Source organism: Balearica regulorum, chromosome 8 (assembly GCF_011004875.1).
Source record: "Balearica regulorum gibbericeps isolate bBalReg1 chromosome 8, bBalReg1.pri, whole genome shotgun sequence".
In the NCBI taxonomy this organism is placed as follows: domain Eukaryota; kingdom Metazoa; phylum Chordata; class Aves; order Gruiformes; family Gruidae; genus Balearica; species Balearica regulorum.
The window spans coordinates 26,937,371-26,951,310 of record NC_046191.1 but is presented as its reverse complement, the minus strand read 5'-3'; the positions used below and the strand labels follow the sequence as shown (position 1 = coordinate 26,951,310).

General features: G+C 47.8%; 2 long non-coding RNA genes across 3 annotated transcripts in view; both read right to left on the bottom strand.

Annotated features, from left to right (window-relative positions):
* Positions 1-5,079: 5,079 nt before the first annotated feature.
* Positions 5,080-10,078, bottom strand: LOC142602685 (uncharacterized). 2 transcript variants are annotated; one of them, XR_012836450.1, is made up of 4 exons: positions 9,874-10,078; positions 9,171-9,283; positions 6,685-7,142; positions 5,080-6,266 (listed from the first exon to the last, which is right to left on the bottom strand). It is a non-coding gene; the product is annotated as an uncharacterized LOC142602685 (long non-coding RNA). The 2 variants fall into 2 exon arrangements; XR_012836449.1 differs by lacking the exon at positions 5,080-6,266 and having other exon boundaries at positions 6,435-7,142.
* Positions 10,079-11,898: 1,820 nt separating this feature from the next.
* Positions 11,899-13,940, bottom strand: part of LOC142602785 (uncharacterized) — a 19,206-nt gene continuing 17,164 nt past the window's right edge. Inside the window, exon 4 of the long non-coding RNA XR_012836580.1 lies at positions 11,899-12,907. This is a non-coding gene — a long non-coding RNA (uncharacterized LOC142602785). The remainder of the gene's footprint in view (positions 12,908-13,940) is intronic.

The window sequence follows — 13,940 nt, the reverse complement described above, 5'->3', positions numbered from 1 at the left end:
TGCCTAAGACAGTGGCAGATGCCTGGAAGGCTTCATATTGGAGTGGTTCCTTTTTGCCCCTTCTCCCTTCAACATACCCCACTGCGATCCACCTTGTAACCCTGCTTCCTCCAACCAAAATATGTGGGGTGTAGCTGCCAGCAGGTGTGCAGAGCATCCGGTAAGCCATCACATCAGCCCTTGCACTGGGAGAGAACAGACTGGTCGTCTCTCACTTTCTAAGTCAGCACCAAGCTTCAGTGAGACATTTCTTCCTTGTCAGATGCTGTCAAAACCACGTATGGCTTTTTTCAGGCTCACTCTCAGTTAGGGTGTTGCAATTCCTGCCCTGTCCCTTCTGATGTGGGCTAGTACACCTGCAGCTCAACCTTTGAATAAGCACTTTGAATAAGCACTACGGATTTGTAAAATTTTTAAGCACTTGTTGGTGAAAGTGAAGCAGAAGGGTCAGGAGGGGAAACAGCCAAGAGCTTGGGCTACCACGATACCTGGATCCCTGGTGCTCACACTCCTTCGGATGGTGTGACAGGTACTCCTGGTTGCACAGTAGCCCTGCTTCAGAGGGATGGACGGGGGGGACATAGAAACCAACCTACTTGCACCACACCAGACTGGCTGCCTAGACACCTCTCACAAGCTGCAGGAGCTTAAGCCTTATGTTAAGAAAAAAGGCCGTTTCCCTCTCAGAGTTCAGCCCTTTGAACCAAAGGGCCAGGGTGACACCCTGCCTGGTCCTGTTTCTCACCTGTCTCGCAGGCATGCTGCCTCCCACTGCGCTCTGCTCCGCATGCGGCGCTGCACGGACCCTGGGCAATCCCTGCCCCGCTGCGAGGCTAATGCAGAGGAAGTGGCTAATTTAAACTCTTTGAATCCTTCCAGAGGCTTTTGGGGGTGCTTACCTCCCCCATTCTAATAGACAAGGGCTCAAGGGAAGCTACCTTGCAGTCTGAGCTGTGTTTAGAGTGACAGGCAGCTGATGCAAAACAGGCTCAAAGGCAGTTTGGGAAAGATAAGGCTTGGCTCACCCCTCCCCATTGCCACAATAAAGCGTTTGATGTGTCCCTTCTCTGCACTTGATCACGTTCCTGCTGCCTCTGTGATTCATATTACGCAACTGATTGACTTTGCAAGATATGAGAACAAAGTGTCTCCTTGCCCTGCTCCCTGATGCGCATTAAGTGTGTTAGATTGGAAAGCTGAAGCAGAAATCAAAACAAGCCCTCAAGCCTTGTTTCTCTGCTAATCACTGGTGCTCAGATCCTTGTTATGCCGAGGGACTCGGTAATAACAGATTACGGTGGTACCGTAATCTAAAGGCACCATCCTGGGCATGCTTCCAGTGGTCTGGAGAGCTGTTCTGTTGCAGCTTCCCAGTAAGGACTGTGACACTTTCTGTATCAAGCAAAAATTGTTTTCAAACAGGATTTTTCTGTTTGAGGGTTAATGAGCAGCTCTTGAAGCAGACTCTGATCAATGAGATGTGAAAGAAGGAAGCCAGGAGGCACAGAGGCCAGTTGTCTTGCCAGCTGCATCCCAATCACAAAAAGTAAAAATAGTTGTGGAGAAAGGAGTGGGATCAAGGGTGTCACCTGCTCAAGCAGTGCCATAACCCTTGAAAGCACGGCTCAAGGTACTTCTTATGAAGCTCAGACTGCTCCTGGCTCAAGAATCCACTGCCCTACGGCTGGCATATTCCCATTTAGCATCTTCAGCCTGGTGCCACATCCCCAAGGCTGGTCTGTCAAAAAGACTTCACATGATACTCACAGTAGGAGGGAAGAGGCGCTGTCGACAGATGACACCCACATCATGTACTTTCATAGCCAAGTTACATCAACGTGATAGTGCTGAGCCTAACAGAGTCACTCCACTGCATGAAATCTGGTGCCTATAGGAGAGGTTTTTGCTTCTGTTTTTCTCCATTTTCCTGCATCCAGCTGTGGATTGCCTTTACTTATGGCTCCTGGGTAACAGAGGCTGAATCCCGCCGTGCTGTCTTACTGCTTTTTAAATTGTCTAATACATGCACATTTGGCCCAAAACTCATCAGTCCGGTGGGGGAGGCAGGTTGGACTCTGTCAGCAGCAGAGACCAAAGTGGGCTCAAATTTTAAAGAAATTAGCTCTAAAATCCTGCTTGTATTTGTTCTGTATGAGTCGCACAGAATGGGGACAGCTCTAAGAGCGGAAGGATTATTATTTTTTTTTTTTCTCTTCAATTTTCCTCTCATATATCACCTGGAGTTGTTCGTGAGAGAGCAGGAAGATGATCTGCTATGCCCAGGCTGAGATCAACAGAGCCTTACAGCAAATCCCCCAGTCTAACAGTATCGGCTTGATATCACGACAGATCAGTAACAGCCCCTGAACCCCAAACTGACCCACAGTACACGCTCAGGTGTTACTGTATAGGGATGTGGAAGTTATTCCCAGCCAAGACTCCATCCAATTTTTATCCAGCCCTATTCTGTGTTCTACAGCTGCTAATATATTCTCAGGAAACCTGTTTCAGGAATGGTGCAACCTCCACTGATGAACTAACTGGCCCAATTACCCAGAGTTTACAATTGAGTGAATCTCCAGATATTCAGCCGTGGAAGAGCAGTGCTGAATCTTGCATGTGCAGGGCTCAGAAGCAGTGTAAGTACAGACTTGGTAACGAGGAAAAGCATGGAGAGTTATAACGTGAGCAACCCTGCACCGGGAATGAAGGGAGGGAGAGCAGACCGTGCTATCCACACAGACATTCTGCTGAAGGTCAGTGCAGGATGAATGGATGCGATACAGAAGCTTTCAATCAACTACATGGTTAAGCAGATAAAGTTTCTCCCCGGAGGTAAAAGGCCACCAGCCTGGGACCACTATGCACTGGGAAGCAGGACCGGAACTATGCAGCCAAAAGCACAGGACAGCAGGTAGCTGTGAACGTGTGAGAGCCGAGGAAAAAAAGAGAGGCAGCTGGGATGCAGCAGCAGAATAAAAGGTTTGCAAGATGACAGACTGCAGGGGAGGAGCAACAGAGACCAAAGAACAAAAGACCTGGAAGTACAGACAGGAGAACAGCAAAGGCTGGGGCAGCCACGTGTTGCTGGAGGAACGGAAGTGGAAGGTTGCTGAGGGCAGGGCAAGACATAGGAGGTGCAGAAAGCCAGGCATGCCAGCTTGAAGCTGTACACGGTGCCCTTCCTGCTACCAACAGCATGGGTTAAACTTTTCATATTTGAGAATTATCTGCTTCTCCTAGTCTGGACATGTTTGTTTTCCTGGTGGCCTATCAGGAAAAGCAATGGTATGTGAATTGCTGCAACCTCAATGCCACTCTCTGGCCAGGACACGGGGTCTTCTGGTGATGACTTGTCTGTGCTGTGACCCTACCAGAGCACAGGCCTTTTGGTCATGCCATAAACACATTCTTCAGTTTTACAACCAGGAAAGGCATCCTAGGAAGCCGGTTCTGGGAGCACTGCTCTACATTATCAGCACAGGTCATTCTTTTAATTCTCATTCTGTTGTTTACACCCATTGTTTACACACACATTTCAATTCAGACTTCACTTCAGCCTTAATATTCCTGTTACAAATCTCTTATACATGTATATGTGGGTAATTAATATGCTCTGCCTCATTCAGATGCTCAGTAAGAGGTTGGAAGATGGGTATTGCTCTTCAAGAGGGCTGTAGACCAACTGGAGAGAGTCCAGATCACAGACCTATAAGGCAAGATGGAAGAATGAGAGTCTGTTCAATCTAGAAGCGAGCAGACCAAAGGGACACAGGGTAACGATACATGAAGTACCTAAATATCACATCCATAAAAGGCTGTAATTACAGAGAGGAAGATGATAAACTGTTCAGTGTGTCCATGCTGGTTAAGGGAAAAAAACGTCCTGAATTACAGCAAGTAAGGATTAGATAGCAGACAAGATTTTTCCAGCTGTAAGATCATGAAGTACTAGACTGGATAACCTAGGGAATGGTTTATAACACCACTTAGAAAAGCTCCTACTACACCTGTAGGTTATTTGCTTCTGCCTCAGACCTTGGTGAGGCTCTAGGTGGTCTTTCTGCATTCCCACAGCAAGGGCTTATTGAGGAGGTGATAAAACAGGAGTCTAAAGTTCAGCTTTGATACCCACATGTAAAGTTTTTGGTTAAACATTGGGTCCACAGCATGTCATGCTCCTAACAGTCTCACCTGGCTGCCTCAGAGACAAACACGGAACTGCTGTTGGATAGCAGGGACCCACTGCTGCTGTACAACCTGTCTTCAACGCGGGAAGTGCAGCTGCCCTTCACAATCCAGACCTTCCCACTCTGACCAAGCTTAGCTACCCTTTGACCACTGCAGTAAGCCAAGCTAGGCTGCATCATCAAACCCATTCACTTTTTTTTTTTTTTTTTTTTTAAAGCCAAATGGATTTCCACCTACTCTGCAACCCTGGGGAAAAGGAAGTTGATTTGCTGGCTGGAGAAAGCAGCTCACAGTGACCAGTCCCAAGGGAAAAAGATGGTATCAGTGTTTCTGAGTTTCCAGTTAATTGTGTTTACTGAAGAATACACAACATTAGAGTGCCTTGAGCCTTGGCCAAGTTTGTAAAAGTAAATAAAGACAATTCCAGTCTAATGTTAGAAAACTGACCCTTGGATTATTTCTGAGCTCACTTCTTCCAGCAGCTAGAACAAATTCTGATGTGCATGATGTGAAATAAGGAGCATTGGACTCATACCTTATTATTTTATCAAATGAACGTGTTCGACTGCCATAGCTAGAAGGCGTCTCTGCTCCAGAAGACAGGTCACAAGACAGAAGATCAACTCCTTCCTCCTAGGGCTTGTCTGCTGACCCCTTTGCAGCTCATCAGACTTCCAGTCACCTTCTCAGGAGGACCCACTGCAGACCATGCTGCATTGGGAAGCAGCCAGAGTGGAGATACTCTAGAATGGGAGATGAGCCAGGAAACGAGGATGACCCCAGCATGGGCTGTGCCCTCACAGAGGGGCACTGTCCCACAGCACCTGAGCAGGGCAGGCTGCTCAGGGACCAACTAATGGTCCATCCACAGCCCTGGGATGGATCAGGGCAGGGGACATTTCAGGAGCCCTGCTAGGAGGGATAGGAGATGGGGTTGGAGATAGACCTACCTACAACATAGCTCAGGAGAGAAGTGGAGCCCAAGGCCTGAGTTTAAATAGAGCTTCTGGTCCATGAGCAGAGGGGTGGGGGGGCCCAGGTGAGGCTGGTCAGGGCAACTAAGGCCATGTCTGCTCTCTGAGCCTGCTCCTCACATGGGCAGAGCCATCTCTGGCCTCCCCAGGAAAAGCTGCGCAGCACTGCTCATCCCAGAGAGGAAGGCAACCATCGGATGCTGCCCGGTTCCTCTCTGATCCTTTCCAGCCTCATCCCTGTATTGCCTTTCTTTCTGCCTGGCCACGCCATGTCAGCTGGGGTCCTGCTGATTCCTCCTGTGCTTTACAAGCACACCTTGCAAATTGCTCACAGCCATCCTAACACAGCCATTTCTGCCCAGTAGAGTCCCATTAGCCAGCAACTCTCTCCTCAGTCTCTAATGATTGAAACCACAAAGCCATTTGTCATGCTACATCTTCTTTCCCAGTGAGTAAAAGTCAATTAGTGTTTTCAACTTTGCTCTGAAATAGCCCTGGCTCCCTCTTGCTTCTTTATGCTACCAGGAAACCATCTACAATAATGACTTGTTTGGATGTCTAGCGCTGTGTTGCAGTGAATTTCAAGCTCTCTAAACTTTCCTCTCTGTGTACCAAACACCTTAAGCAGGAGGTACATTTTGCAGCCAGAAATTCCAAGATGAATTAGGTTTTGAACATGTCATATGGCCATTTTTTAAATTTTATTTTTTATGCTCAAGAAAATAATGATGATTTTTGCTACCAGACGTTATTTCCTATCTTAAACATCTACATTTTCAGCAATCTTTCTCATTTTCTTAATCTTGTCTTAGCAGAGGAATAAATTCTTGAAAAACAAACGCTCCAAAAAGCCTGCGGGATGAAAGCCAGTGATCTACACAGTCCAAGCATGTGCAGCGACCGCAGGTGGTCCTGTGGCCATCAGTGACTTCTGGTGGCTTGCTGTCCCCGGGGGGCCTTGGCCAGCACCGGGTGCTGTCACACAGCGCTGGCCCAGGCTCCCTGTGAAGCAACTGGCTGCAGCCATGCCCAGAGCCAGGTCTGCGAGGGGCTTGAAACAAGGCGCTGTTGCACTCAGAGCAAATCAGCTCCAAACAGAAGCTGCTGAGAGTCAAGGTGAATTTCTTTTGCATTTGTCAGTGTTAGGATGTAATAAGGCATTAAAACTTGACTAGCGCGTAATAATTGTATTAGAGCTGCATGGGTTTTAAAGTTAAAATAGAGTAATGTTTCTTAAATGAAAAATTCAAAACTAGTGCTTTCTACCCTATTGATATTTTAATTTGAAAGTACAGCCATTACTCTGAGCAAATTCAAATTAAATAGGCTTTTTTATTACATTATTTTATTGCCTGGGCATTTTTAATTAAAGAATATGCAATTCAATTATTAAACAAAAACATATGTGCTAAGGTTCATTCCTACTCAGCAATGAATCTACATATTTGCTTATATTTCACTGAAGTTATCATATGTATTTTTGAACCACAGCCTGAGAGAGAAAGCTTGAGAAGGATACACTTTTCATATGTAGACTGTGGGTCTCCTCCAGCGATAGCTGTCAGTCATTTGCTGATAATGGCTTCTATTTCTCAGCAAGACTCTCAGAGAATTGGCAACTTTTCTTCTGCCAGTACGATATGACACACATTTTGTTTGGAGGTTGCCTCTACATTTGCTCCCAAAAGAAAAAATCCCATCTTTCCTTAAGGCTTCCAGAACGAGCTGCTGGGCAGAGATGCCAGGTGGTACCTCTCCAGTTAGACGGTGGGGGTAGAGGTGGTCCACGTCACAGCTCTGCCTCAGCCAGTGAGAAGTGCCTGGTCCAGCAAGTTTGTCATACCACCCTCCTGTGAGTGACAGATTCCCAGCAGATGAATGGCATCCCTGAGCACTCTGCTTGAAAATGGTGGCTGAGACCCTCTACCTCACCATGGTGTCAGTGTCCTCCCTTCCACACTGTGTGAATGCCCAGACCTGTGAACATGACAAGTCCTTCCATTTGTAAATATTCCCTCCTGGACAGTTTGTACTGTATCATCTGCCTCAAAGAGCCCATGGAATGATTCCCGGTCTGTGGCTTATCCAGAAGCAGAGATGTAGGCTGACCTTTGATTTCCATGGCATCCCTTCTGGTACCTCATGGGGTAAGCCACATGCAATGCCAGGCCCCTAGCGCTCTGGTCAGTATGTTCTCCTGCATCCACCACTCCTGCCTGCGTGGGGTTTGCCTTGGGAAGCAACACGGGGGGCACAAACAAAAGCCTGAGCCAGTTTCAGGGAGAACAGCCGCTGTTTAGATGGGACTGAACACGTGCACAGTGAAGTGTTCATGAGGATTTTGCTCATCTCTGATTCAGCCTAGGAAACAGCCGGCAAAAATCACCCAGCCTGGCTTCAGGCCCAGCTCACACAATTAGAAAAGTATTAGCTGAACTTAATAGGAAAATCAACATTAAGCAGATAGGAGCTGGTGCAGTTGTTAAATACAATGTAGTGTTTTTCCCTGGCAGAAGCCCAGGCTAATGGAGGGCATCCAGCATCGAAAGCAGCCTCCAAATGAAAGCTTAATTGGCCTCTGAAGCCACTCATATAATTACAAACACTTGTAATGAAGCATGAAAAATACAAGAGCCCAGGACTGTGACATGAAGGGAAGAAATGATCTCATCTGTCTCAGAAAATAAATCAAAGCTCCTTTACATTTTTCCTTACATTGAACCTTGTTCCCAGCTCCTATCTGGTCTGCAGACTCCACTCGGGTGCTGGTTTCCAGGGCAGTGCTAAGACCAAGGGGAAATCTAGCTTCTAACACAGGGCAAAACTTCTACCTTCCCCTGACAGCTGGGGACACCTCTCCAGCCTCCCACCCTTGGTGCAGGTTGGACACTGGGGTGCACACTAGAAAAGACTTCGACTGCCCACTGCTGGTGTGCACAGCACAGCCCTGCCAGCAGCTAAACCTCTGCTTTGGCGAACGCTTTATATTTGGATTCTGCTTTAACTTTAGTTAAATGACCCTCCTTGATTTCTGTTCAACAGCTGCTCCCTGAAACACGCGTCCCTGCCAACTACTCAGACGCAGTAGCAGCAGCTGTAGGACCTGGTCCAGGCAGAGCCACGTACGTTCCCCCTCACACCAGGGACCTGCAGCCCCTGGAATGTGTGTCCCAGAGCAAACCAGTGGGGAGTCCAAGGTACAACTCCCTCAGTTGCTATGCTGGATTGAGCCAAAGATCAACGAGGTTTGTGCTGTTTGTTGCTCTACAATTTTCTGGTTCACTGGGGACAATTTTCTGGCTTGTTTGTGTTGGGGGAGACTCTCGAGTCCTGTGGTGAGTTCAGAATCACAGAGTAACTGAGGCTGGAAGGGAATCAGGACCCATCCGGTCCAACACTCACACAAAGCAAGGGCAGCTTTGACGTCTTGTATCCTTTCTATGGATCAGGTCACATCTGGTCCCACCGAAAGGATATCTCAACCAGGCACGTTAGGGAAGACCTGGAAGTAGTCTGACTTTGAGCAAGAAGGGTTCCTCCCCTCACATACCAGCAAAACAGCTGTACCAGCACCACACCCAGCCTTGTCCAATTAGCCATGCCATCACCCTGGCTAATTACCGTACTCAGAGCTTTGCAAGGCCACAACAATATTGCTCATTCTTTCAGTGTCAGTTCAGATGACACTGGACCACTCCACCTTACACCTTTTCACAATGTTGATCACTAAAGGCAGGGGACAGGACCTGTCACCCACACCTCTACTCCCAAAGTTCACAGCCGCTAATGCAGGGAGAGAAAAATTTCAAGAGAAAAATTCCAGTGTCTCCTAAGGAAGGGGAAGGCATGGCACAGAGACTACCACCACTGCCAGATGGACAGCAAGGAGGCAGCAGTCAGCTGGGTGCCTGTTGCGGGGTAGATAGACACCACTGAACATCACTTTTATTCAGGCTCGTTTTCACCATACACTTCTGATTTGAAGGCTCACTGCTCTACACACACCTTGGCTTTCTCTCCTCGACCCTGGGTCCCTCCATCACGGGAGTTCTGGCACTCATTTCTTGTGTGTCCACATATGCCCAACACAGTGTTTGTACAAAGCTGCCGGGTCACTCCTAGTGGGGACGAGAGATAAGAAATTTCCATCCTCTTGAAGAAACTAACTTTGGACTTACTCAGCCTCCTGTTATCACTGTGGCATTCAGCTGCAATTAAACAGTGAGGGCTGAACATTGGTCACTGGACAACCATTTTTTTCATGTGACTAACATTGTTTGCCAGCAACTTCTGTCCGAGAGTTTGAGTCCTGCGTAGGCCAGACTGCGTCAAGAAATACCATATGACAGTCTCACATCTAGCACTCGTGATCTTAGGATGCACCAGCTGGTCTGCCGAAGCAGGCAGTATTCAGGCAAAGGGGGAGCATCCTCTTGCACCCAGGAAGATGATGGTTAACAAACTACAGCTTCCCCGGCACAGTCTGGGCACAGCCAGCCCCAAAGCCATGCATTTTTCCTTGCTTGTACTGGGTTTTGTATCATTTTTCAGCTAAAATGCTAAAATTTGATCAAATCACACTTAGCTAGAGCAAGACCTGACGTGAGCTTAACTGCCCTCAAGTGATGACAAGCAGAAAATGCAGACGAAGTCGCCTGAAAAGAAGCACGTTTTGCAGGAGCCTGAGTGAGACTTCAGAGAGGCTCACCGGCGTACAAGAGGTGTTGCAGGCTCAAGCCCGGGGTTTTACTCTGAAGTGTCTGCTCTGGCTCTGCCCCGAGGGCTTGCTGGGGTTCCCTGTTTTCAGCTCTGCTCAGATAAGCATCACAGTCACTCCTGCTAAATGAATACAGCATGGCAAGCACAGAGGCAAAGCACTGACAAATGATTCTTCAGCAGCCAGAAAAGGACCCCAGCTCACAGTCCACCTGGTTTTTGCAACTGATGATGCAGGTTCCTGCACGCACTCAGTTACTAGATAATGACCCCAGGTGCAAACATCAAGAGAGCAATTGTGTCTTTTGCCACATCTGCACAGCCCTGCCATGGAAGTAGCAGAAACAAAACCTAACAGGGTGTGTACCCTCAACACAAACAGGGATTTCTTATTGATGGGGCTGTCATTGGAAGAGGGTGAGAAGGAAACCAGTGCATGACCTCCTGGCTCTAGAGACTAGAAATCCATCAGAAGCCGCAATGAGCAGGTGTTAGGTAAGAGCATCCTAGTCATTCTCAGCAGGGACAGAGGTGATCTCTGATACCGATGATCTGTAAACTGAGGGTTGATGGTCTGAGTTTGCAGAGTGAAGGGAGCTTAACTCTCTTGACCGCCGCGTGCCTGACAAGAAGCTCACGGAGTGGCACATCTGGGGTGAGCGGTTGTGAAGCAGACAGCAAAACTGAAGGTGCCCGAGAGCTCCACCCTGAAGCCAGGGCAAGAGTCAACACAGGGCTCACGCAGCCATGTCGGCCACCCGGCCGTCCCACCAGGAGCTACAGCAGAGTCTGCTAGGGGCGTACCATGGACACGTGGGGTGCGTCCCCCTTGGCCCCAGGCGGCCTGGCTGTATTCACCTCTCGCTAGCTGGTCTTTCTGCTGGCTGCAGGTCTGGCCCTGTTCACAGAGAGAGCTCTAAACCGTGGGAGGAAACCTCAACAGGACAGGATGTGACTGAATTACCTCAAGAGACGAAATACAGCGCGATAAAGAAATGGAGATAGGTAAAAGGAGTAGGGTAAGCAGAGCCAGGAAGCCGAGTCTGCCTGCCCTTGGTCACAGCTAATGTAACTCAGGATAACTGTTTACAAGCAGCAACACCCGATAGAGCAGGGGTTTCCACCACCCGCTCGCTGCAGGAGAGCAGCGGGCACAAGAGCAGAGCGGGCCAAGGCGGGAGGCAGAGCGCGGCCCCACCTGCAGCCACACGGGGCCGCCCCACCGCCCCTCCAGGCGCATGCGCAGTCCCGGGCGGGCGCTGCCCAGAGGGATGCCGGGAGATGTAGTCCCGGGGCCCTGCGCGGAGCCGTCAGAGTCGCCATGTCACGGCCGCAGCACGTCGGAAGACGCAGCCTCGCTGGCGGCCTCTTGCCCGCCGTCCCGTCAGCTGACGTCACCCGCAGCCCCAGCCCCTCCGTGTGCCGTCCTGCTAAGTGACGCCCGCGGCCCACGGCTGTGCCGGAGGTTGAGCCCTGCCTGCCGGGGCCATCGCTGTGCCTCAGCCTATGCCCTTGGCTGGAAACAGCCCAGGCGCCGTGTTTCTTGGGAAAAAAACCCCAAACAACTCCTTTACCGGAGAACCTCCCAGGCAAAATATTCGCAAAAAAATCAGACAATTCTACAGATTCTTTTTCAGTGCTCAAAGATGTATGGCGCTGCATATTGCTGCTCGAAACGGAACCAAACCACACCAAGCCCCCTCAGCTGGGCCACATCCGACAAACCCCAGCATTAGGTGGGCAGGAAGGGAGGAAAAGGAGGGGGAGGAAGGAGCCAGCAGCAGAGGGTGTGCACAGCTCTCACACTCAGCTCTTTTGGATTTGACTGGAAAACACCTGGGACGTTGATTTCCAAGCAGGGCTGTTGATGTCCCCTTTTTTTTTTGAAGGAAAGGAGAAAGGACAGGTCAGAATTTTTCCAATAGAGGGAGCACCGGGACAGCTGTGGCCATTGCACCTCCCTGGAAAATTTCTCAGTCATTCTGAAGATTTTATACTCATTCAAATTTGACCTGGCATTATTATTAAGTTATACCTAATTTTAGTGGTGAACTTCTTTGGGTAATTACTGAAGAGAAAAAGCAAAGTGACTGGTAGCCTTAAAATCTTCAGATGCTGTCTTCTTTTGACAGACTTTGAAGATAATATATTTATATATTCATATTCATATATATTTATATATTTAGTGAGGACCAAGAGACTAATTTTTCAATTTTTGGATACCAGGTTTTTTTACGGCTCTGGTGGAGCAATCCACTGTGCTACTTTGTAAACCCTAGGGCTAGTTACATCACCTAAATCAGGATATCAGAACCACGCACTGTCAGGAAGAAGTAACAATGCATAAAACATAATAACATAAAAGCTGAAGAACGTATTATTGCAGAAGTCTCAGCTGTGCATTAAATAGGCAGAACTAGGTGTATCTGTATCAGTGCCATATTATACTGAGGGAGCATATGAGGCAACACTGCAGCCATCAAGGGCGGCTGTACAGTACAACCTAAGTCTTAGGTCCCGCCTGATTTCATCCTAAATACCTAGGTGTGGCTTTCAAAACCTGTTCTGAGTGCTGTCCCACCCCTGGGGAGCCTTCTTCTCTGCAGAGCTGCCTTTTTAATGTGAAATGCTCCTTACGGCTTCCCTAGCTCTGCATTATGGAGGTTGGACATTGCCTGCCCTAGTAGTTCAACCTGTGCTGCAGCATCCTTGGGATGCTCCTGAATCATCTGTCTCAAAAAGCAGAGTGAGGACACGCCTGACATCCAAACGAGGGCTCTGCTTAAACTATAGTAGTTCAGTGATAGCAGGCTCAGTTCTGATGTAAAACAGATTTTATTCCCTTGTCTGCTGTAGGCATTTTGATCTTATGGCTAATATTCAGTGGCCCAGGAGTCCCAGCCCTCCTGCATGACTCTGCAACAGTCTCTCCATGCTGATCTCCCACACCTCTCATAGAAGGACCAGAAAGCGCTCAGCCCAGTACTGTTGCTTGCACCGTTGGCATGGATTGATAAAACCTTTTGCTTCAGAAATAAGCAGGAAGTATGTGAGGAATCTCTCTGGGTTTCTGTAAGGTGGAAATAAATCCATTAGTGTGTAACTCCAGTAGGATATTTTTGGGAAGGATTTAGAGTACCTTCCTGCCTTCAGCATTTCCTGTGAATACCACACTAAACCCCCACATTTTAAAATGCATGTTAGTGTCTGAGGTGAGCGCTTCCAGAAGCTGGTCATTAAAACGCAATTGTCTAATGACCACTGATGTAATTGCTATGCACTTGTGGAGAGCTAGTTGTAAACATTGAGTGGTTCAGCTGAGAAACCAGCTTCCTGTAGATTGTGACAGTGATGTCCGTATTATGTAAATAGAACTAATCAGAGATGCTGGCCATGTAATCATGGGGCAGGCAGGAAATTAATACAGCTGAGAACTTTGCAGACTCACTTTCTTATTTTGACCTTTCAAAAGACAAAATAAATGAATTTAGTTTAGTACAGACGTAAACATTTTCCATGGCAGAAGTTCTGCTGAAACGACAGAGATTCCCAGGCCTGCACCAAGCCTGAGTTTTCATCACAGATGCCTTACAAAATTGTTTTGAGATCCTGTTTGACATGCCCTACAGACGCCGAACGAAAAGCGTTATGTTCCTGTTGTCAGTGATCCGTATCTCAAAGCAATGCAATTTTGTTTCCTTCCTTTTAAACAGCATCAACAAAAGATGGTTGTATAATGTCAACTATGCGTAGGCATTACAATGCTGCTCTTTCACTGACCCTGGAGTATCCCACCTGTGAACTTCCTCCACCACGGTGAATCTTTTAAGTGCCCCACTAAAGAAATTCACTGAATTAGCAGGCTGCAACCTCCTCTGCTTGAGATTTACAGCAAAACTATTTTCCTTTTGGTATCGCTTCATGAAGCAAAAATGGTTTTTATCTGAAGATAAACAAAACAACCATATGTTGGACCATATAATTAATAAATTGTAGGTCTAATTATGATTTCCAATAATGAATAAACAACATAAATATTGAGGAGTGATAAATTGTTAA